At 41.9% G+C, this 15297-nt stretch overlaps 1 protein-coding gene across 2 annotated transcripts in view; it reads right to left on the bottom strand.

Moving 5' to 3' along the window:
• SHROOM3 (shroom family member 3) overlaps positions 1–15297 on the bottom strand; it is a 267856-nt gene that overhangs the window by 197525 nt on the left and 55034 nt on the right. Inside the window, exon 1 of one of the 2 annotated variants that reach the window (XM_060779371.2) lies at positions 3650–3760. The exons of the other annotated variant lie outside the window; for it this stretch is intronic. The gene's annotated coding sequence lies outside the window, so the exon portion shown is untranslated. Of the gene's footprint in view, positions 1–3649; positions 3761–15297 lie in introns of those variants that run through there. 2 annotated transcript variants of the gene reach the window in all.

Genomic DNA, 15297 nt, shown 5'->3' with positions numbered 1-15297 from the left:
CAGTGTGTTTGTAGCACATGCAGACAAAAACATGTGATTCAAAATACCATTGTAACTGGGTGACAGCTCTGACCAGAGAGAATCAGCATTAGAAAGCTCAAAAACTAACTTAAGAGTCCTTTATTGATATTACTTTTAGGTATATCAATACAGTACACGTAAGATGGCCTTATGACAAATGTTTGTGTGTCTATATCTAAGGACAAGGATATTTTTATTTCAAAATTAACACTTTTCTGCTGAAACACTGCACAATTTTGTATAGAGAGACCCATTTTTGTATCACTCCTTCTGATGGTGCTACCATGGCAATTTATGGACCAGCCCACGCCAGAGCTCCCTGTCAGCCGTCACCACCCCCAGCTCCTTCAGGGTCAAGCCAGTCACTTCAAGGATGCCATCCATCCATCTTGCCCTTAATGTGCCATCTAAGGCATATGACAGGGTAGCAGCAACAAAAAAGCAGAAAGGGATAGGATAACAACAGCAGCAGCAACAACAACACTTTATTTATTTGTTGTTATTGTTTATTCGTTCAGTCGTTACCGACTCTTCGTGACCTTATGGATCAGCCCATGCCAGAACTCCCTGTTGTCCGTCACCACCCCCAGCTCCTTCAGGGTCAAGCCAGTTACCATTAAAAGGAATCATAATGCTGTAACTGTGCTGTGTGAAAGGGCTCCAGTTCAAATCCAGTAAAGGAACAGAAGGACCCAGGGTAACCAACCATATTTTGACATTAAAAATCAGACCTTTGTGTCCCATGGTATATATTAATTGGGTGGACATAATTAAATATGTCATTGTGAGTTTTCTGGGCTGTATGGCCATGTTCCAGAAGCATTCTCTCCTGACGTTTTGCCTGCATCTATGGCAGGTAGCCTGGAAAACTCACAATGACCCAGTGAATCCAGCCACGAAAGCCTTCAACAATAATTAAATGTATTTGCCAGCATTCCATTTAGTAAATAAAAACCATAGAATCACATAATCATTGAGCTGAAAGGAAATTCATGGGTCATCTAGTTTAGCTGCTTTGAGTTCTCCTTGTGGAGAGAAAAAGCAGGGCATAAATGAACTTAATAATAATAATAATAATAATAATAATATATATATATATATATATATATAAAAATGTAATGTCCGTTTGTGGGATTAACAAAACTCAAAAACCACTGGACGAATTGACACCAAATGTGGACACAATACACCTATCAGACCAACGAGTGACCATCACTCATAAAAACACTGAAAAACACAGCAGAAGAGACTTTAAAGGCCAAAAAAAAATTACATTATAACGCATGCACAAAACCACACAAATATGCACAAATACACATATACACATATATACACACACAAAACACAGACTGGGCCACAGCAACACATGGCAGGGGGTGGCTAATAATAATAATAATAATAATAATAATAATAATAATAATTCTGCTTAATGCAATGTCTCCAGCTAAAGTACCCCCAGCAGGTAGATGTACAGATGTGAAGACATTGAAAGAGGGGGATCTCAGCACCTATCTAAGCAATTGGTTCTTTTGCAGAAACATTCTCACCACCAATAAGTTCCTTCCAATGTCCAATTGAAATTTTATAACTTCAAATCAATAGACCTCTTTCTCCAAGCTGCCCAGCTCCTTCAACATACATTTGGGTTCCATACCTTTTAACCATCCCCATTGCCCTTCTCTGAACCTGCTTCAACTTGACTATATCTATATATAGAGTACTATAACTTTGGGTTGCTGTGACTTTTCCTGGCTGTATCGTCTTGTTCCAGGAGCATTCTCTCCTAATGTTTCACCCACATCTATGGCAAGCATTTTCAGAGGATGCTTGCCATAGATGTGGGCAAAACGTCAGAAGAGAATGCTTCTGGAACATGGCCATATAGTCCAGAAAGGTTGAACACTGTGAAAGCCACCCACCTCTTGGCTATCAGCCTCCTCCCAGTAGACTCAAATCAAGCAAAAGGTTAACGTTCCCCCAGCAACAGCAAGAGCATCCCTCCAGGCAGCTAAACCAGGAAATCCCAGCTGGATGCCCCCCCACGAGGGTCCTCCCCCAAGGGCAAACCGAGAATGGGTAACTTGGAAGTATCTGAACAGACTCAGAAGTTCAGTGGGCAAATCAAAAGACAACCTGGCAAAATGGCACTACCTAAAAGTATCCTCCACTTTGTGCGACTGTGGGGCAAAACAAACAACTTCACATCTGTATGCTTGTCCACAATGTCCTGCCTCATGTACAGAGGAAGAATTGTTTAAAGCTACAGGCAGTGAAGTTACTGTTGCTCGTTTTTCATCAATAGATATTTAGCCACTTGTGTTCCTTCTATTTTTATCAGTTTTATACTTATTTATGCAATGCTTTTGATATGAAATAAATAAAGCCCAGAAAACTCACAGCAACCCAGTGATTCTGGCCATGAAAACCTTCAACAATACCATAACTTTCCTTGAGTTGGAAACAATGCTTCTATCAACGGAGGATAAAATAGCATTTGTCTTTTTTGCTGCAGCATTACACTACAGGCTCATGTTAAATTTATGAACAATGATCATCCAAGGTCCTTTTCACATATGGTACTTCTGAGCTATGCATCTCCAATTCTATATCTGTGCATTTGTAGTAACAGTCCAAAAGAGTTATTTCTCCCAACTTGGACATTTTACAGATACATAAACCTCACTTGCCTAGTTTCCAACAGACCTCACAACTTCTAAGGATGCCTGCCATAGATGTGGGTAAAACGTCAGGAGAGAATGCTTCTGGAACATGGCCATATAGCCTGGAAAACTCACAGCAGCCCAATGGTTCCAGCCATGAAAACCTTCGACAACACAAAAGTGCTCATTACCGTACTCAAACTGTTCTGAAGAAGAATATTTCCATCATTGTTTCCTCTTGCCAGGAAAAACCTCCTTGCAAAATTTCTCCCTGCTTCTCATTTGTTAGATACACGAGCTTGGTTGCAAAAATATGTGCCAAACTACCTGCTCTATGAAAGATATAGTATGCATCTAAGTCCTGTTACGATTTTGATCCAAAGGGAAGACTAAAACTACGATCCTTTTACATTCACCACATCCTCATGTGGAGGCAAAAACCTCCCCCCCCCCCCAAACTATACATTTTCAGTTGTATAAAAAGAGCCTGGAACAGCTGGGATGCACAGGTGGATCACTGGAGGTAGAAAACATCCACCATGAGATATAAATCTTTCACCTTATCGTGTATAGAACCTGAAACCAAAAGAATTTGTTTAATGCTCCAGGCTGTTTGTGCAATTTTTCATCTCAAGTGGAAAACCCTTAAAGTGCCTGCTCCTCAGACAGAACTTTCTTACCTCGGACAGAGTTTCGAAATACAAAGTTTTACCTCAACAGAACGCCAGCTTTGTACAGAAAAATAAACCCTTGTCTCATCACCTGAGCATTTGTTTGTCCGCTTTAGGAGTCCGACAGAGTAAACAGCCACCTGGATTCCTACAATTTCGTCTTCCCTTCGCGCAAACTTTGCCCAGGACTGGACTGTAAGCACTTTCAAATCCAGATTTCTCTCTCTCTCTCTCTCTCTCTCTCTTTCTCTTTTTGCTCTGTCTAGCCAACTTGAGTTCAAAAGAGAGACTGCTTACCTTACAAAATCCCCCGCAAAGCCTTGCTTACATCCCTTCTTGTTTGGAGAAGAGCTGTTGAAATAGGAGAGGAAGGCAGGGAAGAGCTGCTGGATATCATCGCAAGCATGTCGATGGGGGAAGGAAAAAAGGAAGAAAGATCAAGCGTGTTGCCACTTCATAAAGGGACCAAAAGCCAGCAAATCAGTCACACAGCCGGCCAGGCAGGTGGATCAGTCCAGGAACGGCAGAACTAAAGAGAGAGCCGGGCAGCAGGTTCAGCCAACAGGAACAGAGCACAGCTCAGATTACGGTCCTTCCACCTGCCAATTGCCGGCTGAGCCTGGCTGACAAGAGTGGGAGTGCTGGTGATGTCAGGCCAAAGAGAGAGAAAGAAGGAAGGAGGGAAAGAAAGAAAGAGTTGGTTGAGGGACTGCAAATGCATCATGGCTTGAAAGAAACAAGGAAGCCATCCCTAACTGAGTCTCCTTTCTCACTGCCATATAAAATCCAGATTTTCTACTTTGGACTGAATTATCTGGCAGCGTAGACTCATATATGATAGAGGTAAAGGTTTCCCCTTGACATTAAGTCTGAGTCGCCTGAGGGCTGAGAAAAGTGGTATATAAATAAAGTAAGTAAGTAAGTAAATAAATAAATAAATAAATAGTTGTGTCCAACTTTGGGAGGAGGTGCTCATCTCCATTTCTAAGCCAAAGAGCTGGTGTTGTCCATAGACACCTCCAAGGTCATTTTGCCAGCATGACTGCATGGAGCGTCGTTACCTTCTCGCCAGATTAGTACCTCTTGATCAACTCACAGTTGCATGTTTTCGAACTTCTAGATTGGCTGGGGCTAGCAATGGGAGCTCACCCCGTTCTGCGGATTCAAACCATTTACCTTCCGGTTATATAATCCAGTTCAAAACCGATAATGTGGATGTTCTGTTTTGATAATCTGGGTTATGCGGTAGTGTAGAAGGGACTTGAGAAAGCAAGCAAGCAAAAGAAGGGCCCTTCTGCACTGCCCCTATATCCCAGGATCTGAACCCAGATTATCTATTTATCCCAGATTATCTGGCAGTGGAGAATCAAAGATTCCAGTTCAAAGCAGATAATCTGGGATATAGGACAGTGTGGAAGGGCCCGAAGTAATCATTTAATGTTAACATCAAAAAGGCATCAATTCTTAAGAGATCTTGGAAATCGATAATTTAACACCCCTTATCGCTCCATGCAGTCATGCCGGCCACATGACCTTGGAGGTGTCTACGGACAACGCTGGCTCTTCAGCTTAGAAACAGAGATGAGCACCAACCCCCAAGTCGGATATGACTGGACTTAATGTCAGGGGAGAACCTTTACCTTTTAAATAGATTAGGAGTGTTTACACATAGAAATACATAAGCTTTGTATAGTGCTAAGGGGCTGCGATGATGCAGTTAAACCGCTGAGCTGCTGAACTTGCTGACCAAAAGGTTAGCTGTTCGAATTTGGGGTGATGGGTGAGCTCCTGCTGTTAGCCTCAGCTTCTTCCACCCTAGCAGTTCGAAAACATACAAATGTGAGTAGATCAATAGGTGGGAAGGTAAAGATGCTCCATGCAGTCATGTCGGCCACATGACCTTGAAAGCGTCTACAGACAATGCTGGTTCTTTGCCTTAGAAATGATGATGAGCACTACCCCCCAAAGTTCGACTTGACTAGACTTGGTGTCATTACAGACAATGCAGTTACTGTTGCCCGTTTTTGGTGTAAAATTATTTAGTCACTTATGCTCCCTCTATTTGTATCAGTTTGATATTTATTTATGCAATGATTTGGATAAATAGAAATGTCTTGACATAAGTGCTACTTCATTCTCTTACTCTCCAGATGGAGAAGGCAAAATATAGGAAAAATAATCAATGCGATACGCACATATTAAGAGCAACCTCCACCACACAAACTGAGATATTATCAACTTACAGTACTATTTGGATTGCAATTCTCAGAATACTCATCTAGCTTGGTTACTAATGTGAAAATCTAGTGTCAAGTTGCAGTTTTGAAAAAAAAATAATGCACATTCTACCTGCAACACTGCCTCCCGCTTTTAGCAACCAAATATTATTAATATTGCTCAGACCAAAGATGAATAGAACATTAGCATCAGCTGCTTGAGCAAGACATCTGCAGCTACAATTTGATTCACAATCGCTGGAACCAAATCCATCTACTAATTGATTCCATTCACAAAAAAAGTGGGATTTACTTGATTTAATTTCTTGGCACTCGGCGCCAAAGCTTGCATGAAATGACATTAATGCTGCAGGAAATGGGGAGGGAGAAGTAGAGATTAGGATAACCTGGCTGTGAATTATTCCTTTTTTGTAGAAATCCCAGGGGATTTGTGACTTTGGCGGCATAATCCATTAACTCCTGGATATGCAAGGTGAAAGCTTACACCTGACTAAAGCATGTAAGAAAGCAGCAGGAACCCTCCCTTTGATTTGGAGGAACACTAGATATCTTTCTAGAGTTTTAGAACCATTACTTAGAGCAATGTTTCTTAACCTTTTTAATGCTTAATAAAGTTCTTCATGTTGTGGTGACCCCCCAACCAAAAAATTGTTTTGTTGCTACTTCAGAACTGTAATTTTCCTACTGTTATGAATCGTAATGTAAATATCTGATATGCAGGATGTATTTTCATTCACTGGACCAAATTGGGCACAAATACACGATACGCCCGAATACTGGTGGGGTTGAAAGGGGGATTGATTTTGTCATTTGGGAGTTGTAGTTGCCGAGATTTATAGTTCACCTATATTACTGCATATGCATGTATTTGACTAAGTTTTTGTGGGACAATACTCCAAACACCAAACCACACAAAGGCTGAAGATTTTGTAGTTTATTGAAGAAAGGAAAAGTCTTAAATGCAAAAGTAAGTTTCAAAAGTTCAATAGCAAACAGCATGAAGCATAATCCAAAGGACATCGATCAAACAAGATTCCATGAAGAGCAAGACAGAGTCCCAAGAAGCCAGGAACATTGCCCCAAAGCCAAGGCAATCCAAAGAAGTTACCAGGTTGTTCAAAGAAGTTGCACTGACAAAGATTTGCCTTCAAACCAGGGGCGGCTCATCCATTACGCAAAGTAAGCGGTTGCAGTACACTTTTTTTTGCCAGGGGCGCAGAGGCGCCTCTGTAAATGCCTCTCGACTGCCACTTGAGGAGCACCCCCTCGGCTCACAACAGCCCTAGCAGTCCGGGAGGAGCCTTGGCTTCCTTGCCTCACTGCCGGGCGATCCTCTTCCCGAAGGGGCCTAGCCCCTCTCGTTCCTGCTCCATATCAATGATTTGTTGGGGGGGGGGATACTGTTTGCTTACTGTTGAAAATTACCTAGGGCCGCCTCTGCTTCAAGCACCCCATTTAATATACTTTCCCAGCATGAACGTATGCCATTGACCCCTAACCTCCCTCTTGTTAGCAAGCCTCGCACTGAGGCGAACTTTGAATTGTAAGCGATCCTCCCTATCTAAATCTTCATAGCTCTCAGGGTCAGATAGCTCGCTAGGCGCCTGAGAATCGGCAGGCTGGGAGCCATCCTCCTCAATCTGCACCTGGCTAGTTTCACTAACATCAGAAACATCATCTGAAACATTCTTTGCCATGGGAAACTGAATCTCCTCAGATCCTTCTTCAAAAACAACAGGAACATCTTCATGAATCTGAATCCCATCATCTTCTGCCTGAGGCTCCAGCTGAGCTACAACAATAGTTCACCTACAATCAAAGAACATTCTGAACTCCACCAATGATGGAATTGAACCAGACTTGGCACACAGAACTCCCATGACCAAGAAAAAATACTGGAAGGGTATGGTGGGCATTGACCTTGAGTTTGGGAGTTGTAGTTCACCTACATCAGAGAGCACTGTGGACTCAAATAATGATGGATCCGGACCAAACTTGGCATGAAAACACAACATGCCCAAATGTGAACACTAGTTGAGTTTGGGGAAAATAGACTTTGACATTTGGGAGTTGTAGTTGCTGGGATTTATAGTTTACCTACAATCAAAGAGCATTCTGAATCCCACCAACAAAAGAATTGGGCCAAACTTCCCACATAGAACCCCCCTGCCTTGAGGGACTCGTTGCTGTGGTCCTCCCTCCAGCCTCACACACTCTCCCTCTCCTTCACATGCGCACCACATTGCCATGCACTGAGCATGCCTGCTCTCCCCTCCCTGCTTGGAGTCTCAGAAACAACCCTTTCCTTGGCTGAGAGGCCAGCCAATTACAATAGAGGAGTGCTTTTGGTGGGAGTATACACCATCTGTTTCCAAAAAGGAAGAGAAGGACAGGTGGTGAGATCTTCAGCTTTCTCTCCCAAAGAGGTTCCTAAGACCATCAGAAATATATGTTCTTTGGCTACACTTCTGAAACCCCCTTGTGACCTCCCCAGGAGTCCCGACCCCCAGGTTGAGAAACACTGAGTTAAGAGTAATAGAAACATTACTTAGAGTACTACTTCCAGAATTCTCCCACCCAATTTGGCTGGTACTTTGATCTAAATATATGTATTTATTCCTTCTGTCAAACAAACCTGACTGTTCATCCTCACCACTTTTCCCAGTTTTCTTTTTCTTTGCATTTATTCCGGTAAACATTATGCATTTATGACCCTGAAGAGGAACTTGAGTAATCAGCAATTAGTTCCTTGCATACAAACAGAACTGAAACTGACCTGTCAACTTTAGACTGCACTGCCATGTTCCTCTATCAGATCATAAAGTGGATGATGAAAAGCAGGTGACTTGTAAGGCAATAAACTGAACTGGCAGGAGGAAAATACCATAAATATACCAAAAGGAACAAAAAGAAAGAGGGACATATTTAAAAGCAAAGACAATCTACAGGAATTACGGAAATGAGGCTTTAGGCTGAACTCCCAAAGATGTAGGCATGGACTACACTAAAGCATACTGAACGGCTATTTTAAGAATTCCTAGCTAATAACAAATGATCACGGTGGTACTAATGATATCATCTTCCTTGAGTTACCTTCGGGCTGAGAAAGGCGGTATATAAATACGGTAAATAAATAAATTTTCCAGATCAGGAGTAAACCATCAAGGATCAACAGCCCTTCTAAATTCTGGAGTACATAAGACTTTCAATAAATGTTTTCTATCATCTCACGAGGCAACTGAATACGAAATAGTTTCAACAACAGAAATTGATATTGCACACCTCCCAAAATTGTTGAGATGAAAATCAGTATATATATGGCAAAAGTTATTAATGGAGAAGAACTCAAACTAGAAGAGACTGTTGTCAATCAGGACATACAAGGCAGAGTTACTAATGAGGAAGAACTTTAACCAGGAGAGCCTGCTTTCTGGCACGGTTCTGGTCCATCCTGTCCTTTCCCATTCCTGAGTTAATTGAAGACAAAGTAGTACTTTTGCACTTTGAACTAAAATTATACCAAGTGAGGTAAGCAGTGAGGAAAAAGGAAGGAGGAGAAACAAACAAGGGCATTTTAAAAGCAGCTGAAAACCTGAGACAACAGAAAACTATCAGGACTGTCCCTGTCCATTCAGAAGAGTTGATATGATTGGTATCTGACTAAAAGAGTAACAAAAAAGAGCTGCTTTTATTCAGATTGCATTTATCTTTGAAAACTTAAAAGACTGCATTGCATTTCAATTTTATCTCTCAGCAGAATCACAATACCGATTCTTTACACAACATTGATTCTTTACACACACCATAACTTGATATATAGAACACTCTTTGCCTTTGCCATTATGTGGAAAGAATCATTTTCTCCCTCCCTCCGCCTCTCTCAAAACTAAAATGGTAAAAGGTCAGCAACACCCTCACTTTGGTGAATGAGATTAGCCACTGTGAAGGCCAAAGCAAAGAAAATATAGACAGGTTGAACATTCTTTATTCTGAATTTTGAAATGCTCCAAAATCCAACATTGGCCACAGAGGTGGCTGAGATAGTTTGCCTTTGCTTTCTAATGGTTTTGTTCTGTCACGCGCTGAGCCTGTAAAGAATAGGACGTGCAACCTTTGCCCAGCAGGAAGCCAGGGGCCCCCAAAGAGAAGTTCTCAAGGATTTTCCACCACAAATGGTCTTTAGATGGCTTGTGAAGTATAACAAAGTCCTTTATTAATGAACAATCAAACAGAAACGTCTCTTGTCATCAATAAAGTTAAACAAATGCTTCCAGGCTTTTATGCAACGGGGGGCTTCCTAATCTTGCCCACGAGGGACAGGCAATTGTCTTCAATAACTGTTTCTTTGCTTTAAAGGAAAATCCCTTTTTAACTTCTCCCAGGCTGACTGTAATCTAAGCCTTACTGATGTGGGCTCCGCTACCGGGGTCGAACTGCGTCTCGAGCACTGAGTGGACCTACCAGTAAGGCCAGTAGATTCTCCAGCTGGAGTTCTTTGGTCTTCCAAACTGTTTACCCTCCAAAATTCCTCAAAGCTTTAGGGCTGTTCTGCCCAGTAAAGTCTTAAGGGTTGAAGCTTTTGTACAGGAGAAGCTTGTACACATCTTCTAAATTAGCTTTCCTTACTTAGACTAACTAAATATGGCTCCCTTCCCTTCCCAATTGCCCTGAACAAGGGGCGGAACCAAAACTTAATGATGATGGACAGGTGACTTGCCCTACGACTGCAACCAAAGGAAGCTACCTTACTGCAGAATCCCTGAAACCTTGGACTGCAAACAAACATTTAATACAAAGCAAATAAAGTTGGAGCTCCTGGTACAGCTGTACCAGCACAGGCTTACTGTACACAAACTCTATTTCATATACAAAATTGTTAAAAATAATACAATAAATTAGCTCAAGGCCATGTGCATATGGTGCATATCAAACATAAATGACTTTCATGTTTACATTTGGGTACCATCTCCAAGATATTATGTACATTTAGACAAATACAGATATTACAAAATATGAACAAAATCCAAAATCCTAAACTCTCCTGGTTCCAACATTTCTCAACTAGAGGAAGCACTGCAAATTTCTCATAAAACTAAACAAAAAAGCTGGCTATGATAATTTAAAAAGGAAGTGCATTAGTCAGGTCAATAGGATGGCAGGAAATTCCCATAAAGTTCAGTTGCAGGAAGGTTGTGATTTGGTCTGTCAGACTATTAAGGTTGTAGCAAATGAATTGTCATATCAACTACGAGGGTTATCCCAAAAGTAAGGTTACAAGGCACCTAGCTCTCGTGGGGAATTTTCGCAGGGGAAGTTGTTATCACTGCCAAGTAGTGGGAAGCAGGGGCGGCTCAACCCATTACGCAAAATAAGCATTTGCAGTATACTTGATTTTGCCCAGGGGCGCTCTTGAGGAACTCTTGGGGGAAAATAGACCTTGACATATGCGAGTTGTAGTTACTGGGATGTATAGTTCACCTACAATCAAAGAGCATTCTGAACTCCACCAATGATGGAATTGAACCAAATATGGCACACAGAACTTCCACGACCAACAGAAAATATATATCAGTGATTGGTTAGGTGAGGGCAAAATACTGTTTGCTTAATGTTGAAAATTACCTAGGGCCGCCTCTGGTGGGAAGCCAGCAGAAGTGAATGAGCAGTGCCAGTCATCAGTAGCTCATCGATTGGCATTGTGGTGAAGGTTAGAGATGAGCGTCCCCATTCCATTTCCCTCCAAGTGCGAAGTTCGCACTGTAATATGCTACCTAAATGCTAAGGGCACGAATGCTGCTGTGATTCATCACAAAATCATTTCAGTTTATGGAGAAGACATAATGTCAAGACAGCATGTGACAAAATGGGTATGGAATATATTGTGAGACCATGAAGAAACTTCACAGAACCATCCAAATAAATGTCATGGGATGCTGATGGCGAGAGTCTGTCTCCTTCATGAGAATGTGCATCTGCACACTGTTCATTCAACACAAGAATTGTTGACTTCATTTGGTTGGGATGTTTTAAGCCACCCCTCTCACAGCTCTGATCTCGCACCCAGTGACAATAATGTGTTCACTAAATTAAAGGAACACCTTGGTGGAAATGCTTTTTTGATGATGAGATGAAAATTGAGCTGATAGGAATGACAACTTGACCACATCTGGAGGGCCATGCAATTCCTATCTCGAGCTAAAGCATAGCTTAGGATGCATCTACACTGTAGAATTAATGCAGTTTAACCGCTCCTTTAACTGCCATGGTTGAATACAAAGGAATCCTGGGATCATAAAGAGAAAGGTGTGATGGGAATTACAGTGTATGATACCAAGGATTTGGGAAAGTTTAATTTGCATTATATGTGAAAACAGCATGGTGGCCCCAAATATTAGTCAGTTTCTGGGTATATTTGACCTGCTGATACCAAAAATGGCCTCAGTTTTCTTCTATCAACTCTAGTTTTTGAGATACAGAAGATATGCCATATTATACCATGCTTCATCTGCTCGTCCATAGAAAATCATGATAGTCTTATCTAAGAAACTGGAGCTGATGTGGTTTTGAATTGGTGCCCTAGTTAATCCCAGGAACAAGCCTAAAAACATGATTTTTTGTGTGTGGTTGGGCTGTGATATCATACAGACAGTGGTTACTTAGGCGATCCCTCGTTGTCCGAGTATGATGGCCTTCCGAGTGTAGCATCTTGGGATGGATACATAGGTGACCGTGGAGCTCTATTCTTGATCCACATGTTCTTCCACAGGTTAGGGTTGGCTTGATGCATTTTCCTCTTGACACGTCTCTCTTTTTCCCCCCTCCATTCATGCCTCTTTGAATTTCTCAGCACTGCTGGTCACAGCTGACCTCCAGACAGAGCGCTCAAAAGCCAGAGCTTCCAAGTTCTCAGTGTCTATCCCACAGTTTTTAAGGTTAGCTTTAAACCTCTCTTAAAGCCCCTCTTTTCCTGTCCACCAACAATCCATTTTTCATTCTTGAGTTGGGAGACAATGATTGGGCATTCGGACGTGGCCAGACCAGCTGAGTTGATGGCGGAGCATTGCTTCAATGCTGGTGGTATTTGTTTCTTCCAGCATGCTGACATTTGTCTGCCTGTCTTCCCGAGAGATTTGCAGGATTTTTCGGAAGCGATGCTTCTGGAATCATTCCAGGAGTTGAGTGTGATGTCTGTAGACAGTCCACGTTTTGAAGGTGTATAACAGGGTTGGGAGGACAATAGCTTTATAAACAAGCACTTTGGTATCCCTACAGATATCCTGATCCTCAAACACTCTCTGTGTTATACCCACAGTGGTATGGTGTGTGCTTTAAGTCAACCAGTATTACATGTCAAAAAAAAAAACAACCAGAAACATAAAAGCAAATTTTCATTTTAGATTATGCAGCTACCTCCTTTATTTTATTTTATTTCTTCAGAAGATGAGGGGAAGTCCTGCAAATCTGGATGCACTCAAAAGCTATTTGTTTAAGCCACAGGCTCAAGGTCTGGTCAACAATGCAGCATCTTCTGCTGACCAATGAATCTAGCTATTTTTAACAAGATATGATCTCGCTTCCTCCCACCTCCAGCAAAAGGGATGACCTAATGCTGAATAGGATTTCTCCAAACCAAAGCAAACTAGACTCCCTTCCCTGTATTTCTTTCAACATATAAATGGCGTAACACACAAGAATCCTAACATTCCTCTGAAGATGCCAGGCACAGATGTAGGTGAAACGTCAGGAGAAAATGCTGCTAGGACACAGCCATACAGCCCAGAAACCACACAACACTACTGTTTCCACTGTTAACTATGTTTGGCTCCAATTTTGAAAAAAAGGCAAGGAGAAATCAATGCCCGTTAAGCAATGGGGAAAGAGTGTGCATGAGGCCATATTTCCTCAAAGTTTGGAAAAGTTCAATTTTTTGGACTGTAACTCCCATAATGTAGGATGTTTTGGAAGCTTCCAGGAATTGTGGTGCAAAAAAAGCTGTGAATGTTACATCTACATAAGGGCCAGGAGTAAATGCTTTGCTGATTACCAGAAATTCATAAGATGGCAAAGGTTAGACTCGATCTTGCAGACGACGCATCCAGCCTCCTCAGCCATTTATCCCCCATCTAGGGATTGTTTTGCTGGCCTTTCTGTTTACACAGGGAGGTTTATCTGGCTAACAAGGGCCAACTCCCAAGCATGCAATGGGCACCTGCTTTATTTCTCTACTTGAAGCAGCTAAATCCAGTGAAGGGAGGAATGAATTTCTTTGCAACTTGGCAAGAGATCTATGAAAGCAAAAGTTCAAGTTAAGGAACTAATTAAAAGAAAGCTTACTTCCAGGGCCCTCTCCAGAATGTTTTTGGACATAGTTTTGCAAAGACGGACCTTGATGCTGATGACTTGCAAGGCATTCTGATATTCCTTATCAGGGCACAAGACTGATTTACAGCTCAGGATAACACACGCAAAAAGGAAGTGATCCTTGATTCAAAAGGGCTTGTAATCTAAATTTCAAGTGCAGGGAACATTAGACGGGTTGCGCCTCCTTGACCTGGAAGCCCAAAATCCGAAATATGCTAAAATCTGAAAATGTCTACAGAAGTGGCTGAGATAGTGACATCTTTGATGGTTCACTGTACACACAAGTATTTAAAAGATTGAGCTGCTGAACTTGCTGACCGAAAGGTCGCATGTTTGAATCCAGGGAGCGGGGTGAGCTTCCACTGTTAGCCCCAGCTTCTGCCAATCTAGCAGTTCGAAAGCATGCATATGTGAGTAGATCAATAGGTACCGCTCTCGTAGGAAGGTAATGTTGCTCCATGCAGTCATGCTGGCCACATGACCTTGGAGGTGTCTACTGACAACACTGGCTCTTCGGCTTAGAAATTGAGATGAGCACCAACCCACAGAATCAGACATGATTGGATTTAATGTCAGGGGAAAATCTTTACCTTTACCTTTACCTAATAATAATAATAATAATAATAATAATAATAATAATAATCTGTATTTATATTCAGCTCTGTCTCCCCAAGGGGACTCAAAGCGGATTACAACATATGCAGATAGGCAAACATTCAATGCCTTTAATACAGTGAAATAACAATGATACTCAAATACACAGAACCAAGGTAAAGGCTTCCCTTTTCATCTCCGGCTTCTGGAGGTGGTGCTCAACTCCAGCCATGGGGAGGTGCTCTTTCTCCATTTCCAAGCCAGGAGCCTGTTGTCTGCAGACACTTCCTGGTCATGTTGCTGGTATGGCTACATGGGCACCTTTTATGACCTTCCCACCAGAACGGCACCTATTGAACTACTCACATTTACATGGTTTTGAACTGCTAGGTTGGCAGGAGCTAGGGCTAACAGTGAGGACTCAACCTGACCTGCGGCATTGAACTACCAACTTTTAGGTCAGCAGATTCAACAGTTCAACGGTTCAACCCATTGCACTACCATGGCCCCAAGATGCACATGAAACATAAATGAATTTTGTGTTTAATCTGGGACCCCATTTCCAAGATTATATACATGCAAGTATTCAAAAATCTGAACAAGACTTCTGGACCCAAGCATTTTGGATAAGGAATATTCAACTTGCAGCAGATGGAACTATATGCAATTATGGCAAACAATTATCTCACTCCCAATATAGGAAAGAGCTATTTATTATGCTGGGGGGGGGGGGGGGGAGAGATACTGTCAAAA

This window comes from Anolis sagrei, chromosome 5 (genome assembly GCF_037176765.1).
Source record: "Anolis sagrei isolate rAnoSag1 chromosome 5, rAnoSag1.mat, whole genome shotgun sequence".
In the NCBI taxonomy this organism is placed as follows: Eukaryota; Metazoa; Chordata; class Lepidosauria; order Squamata; family Dactyloidae; genus Anolis; species Anolis sagrei.
The sequence above is the reverse complement of the archived record's forward strand: the minus strand, read 5'-3'. Positions and strand labels throughout refer to the sequence as shown.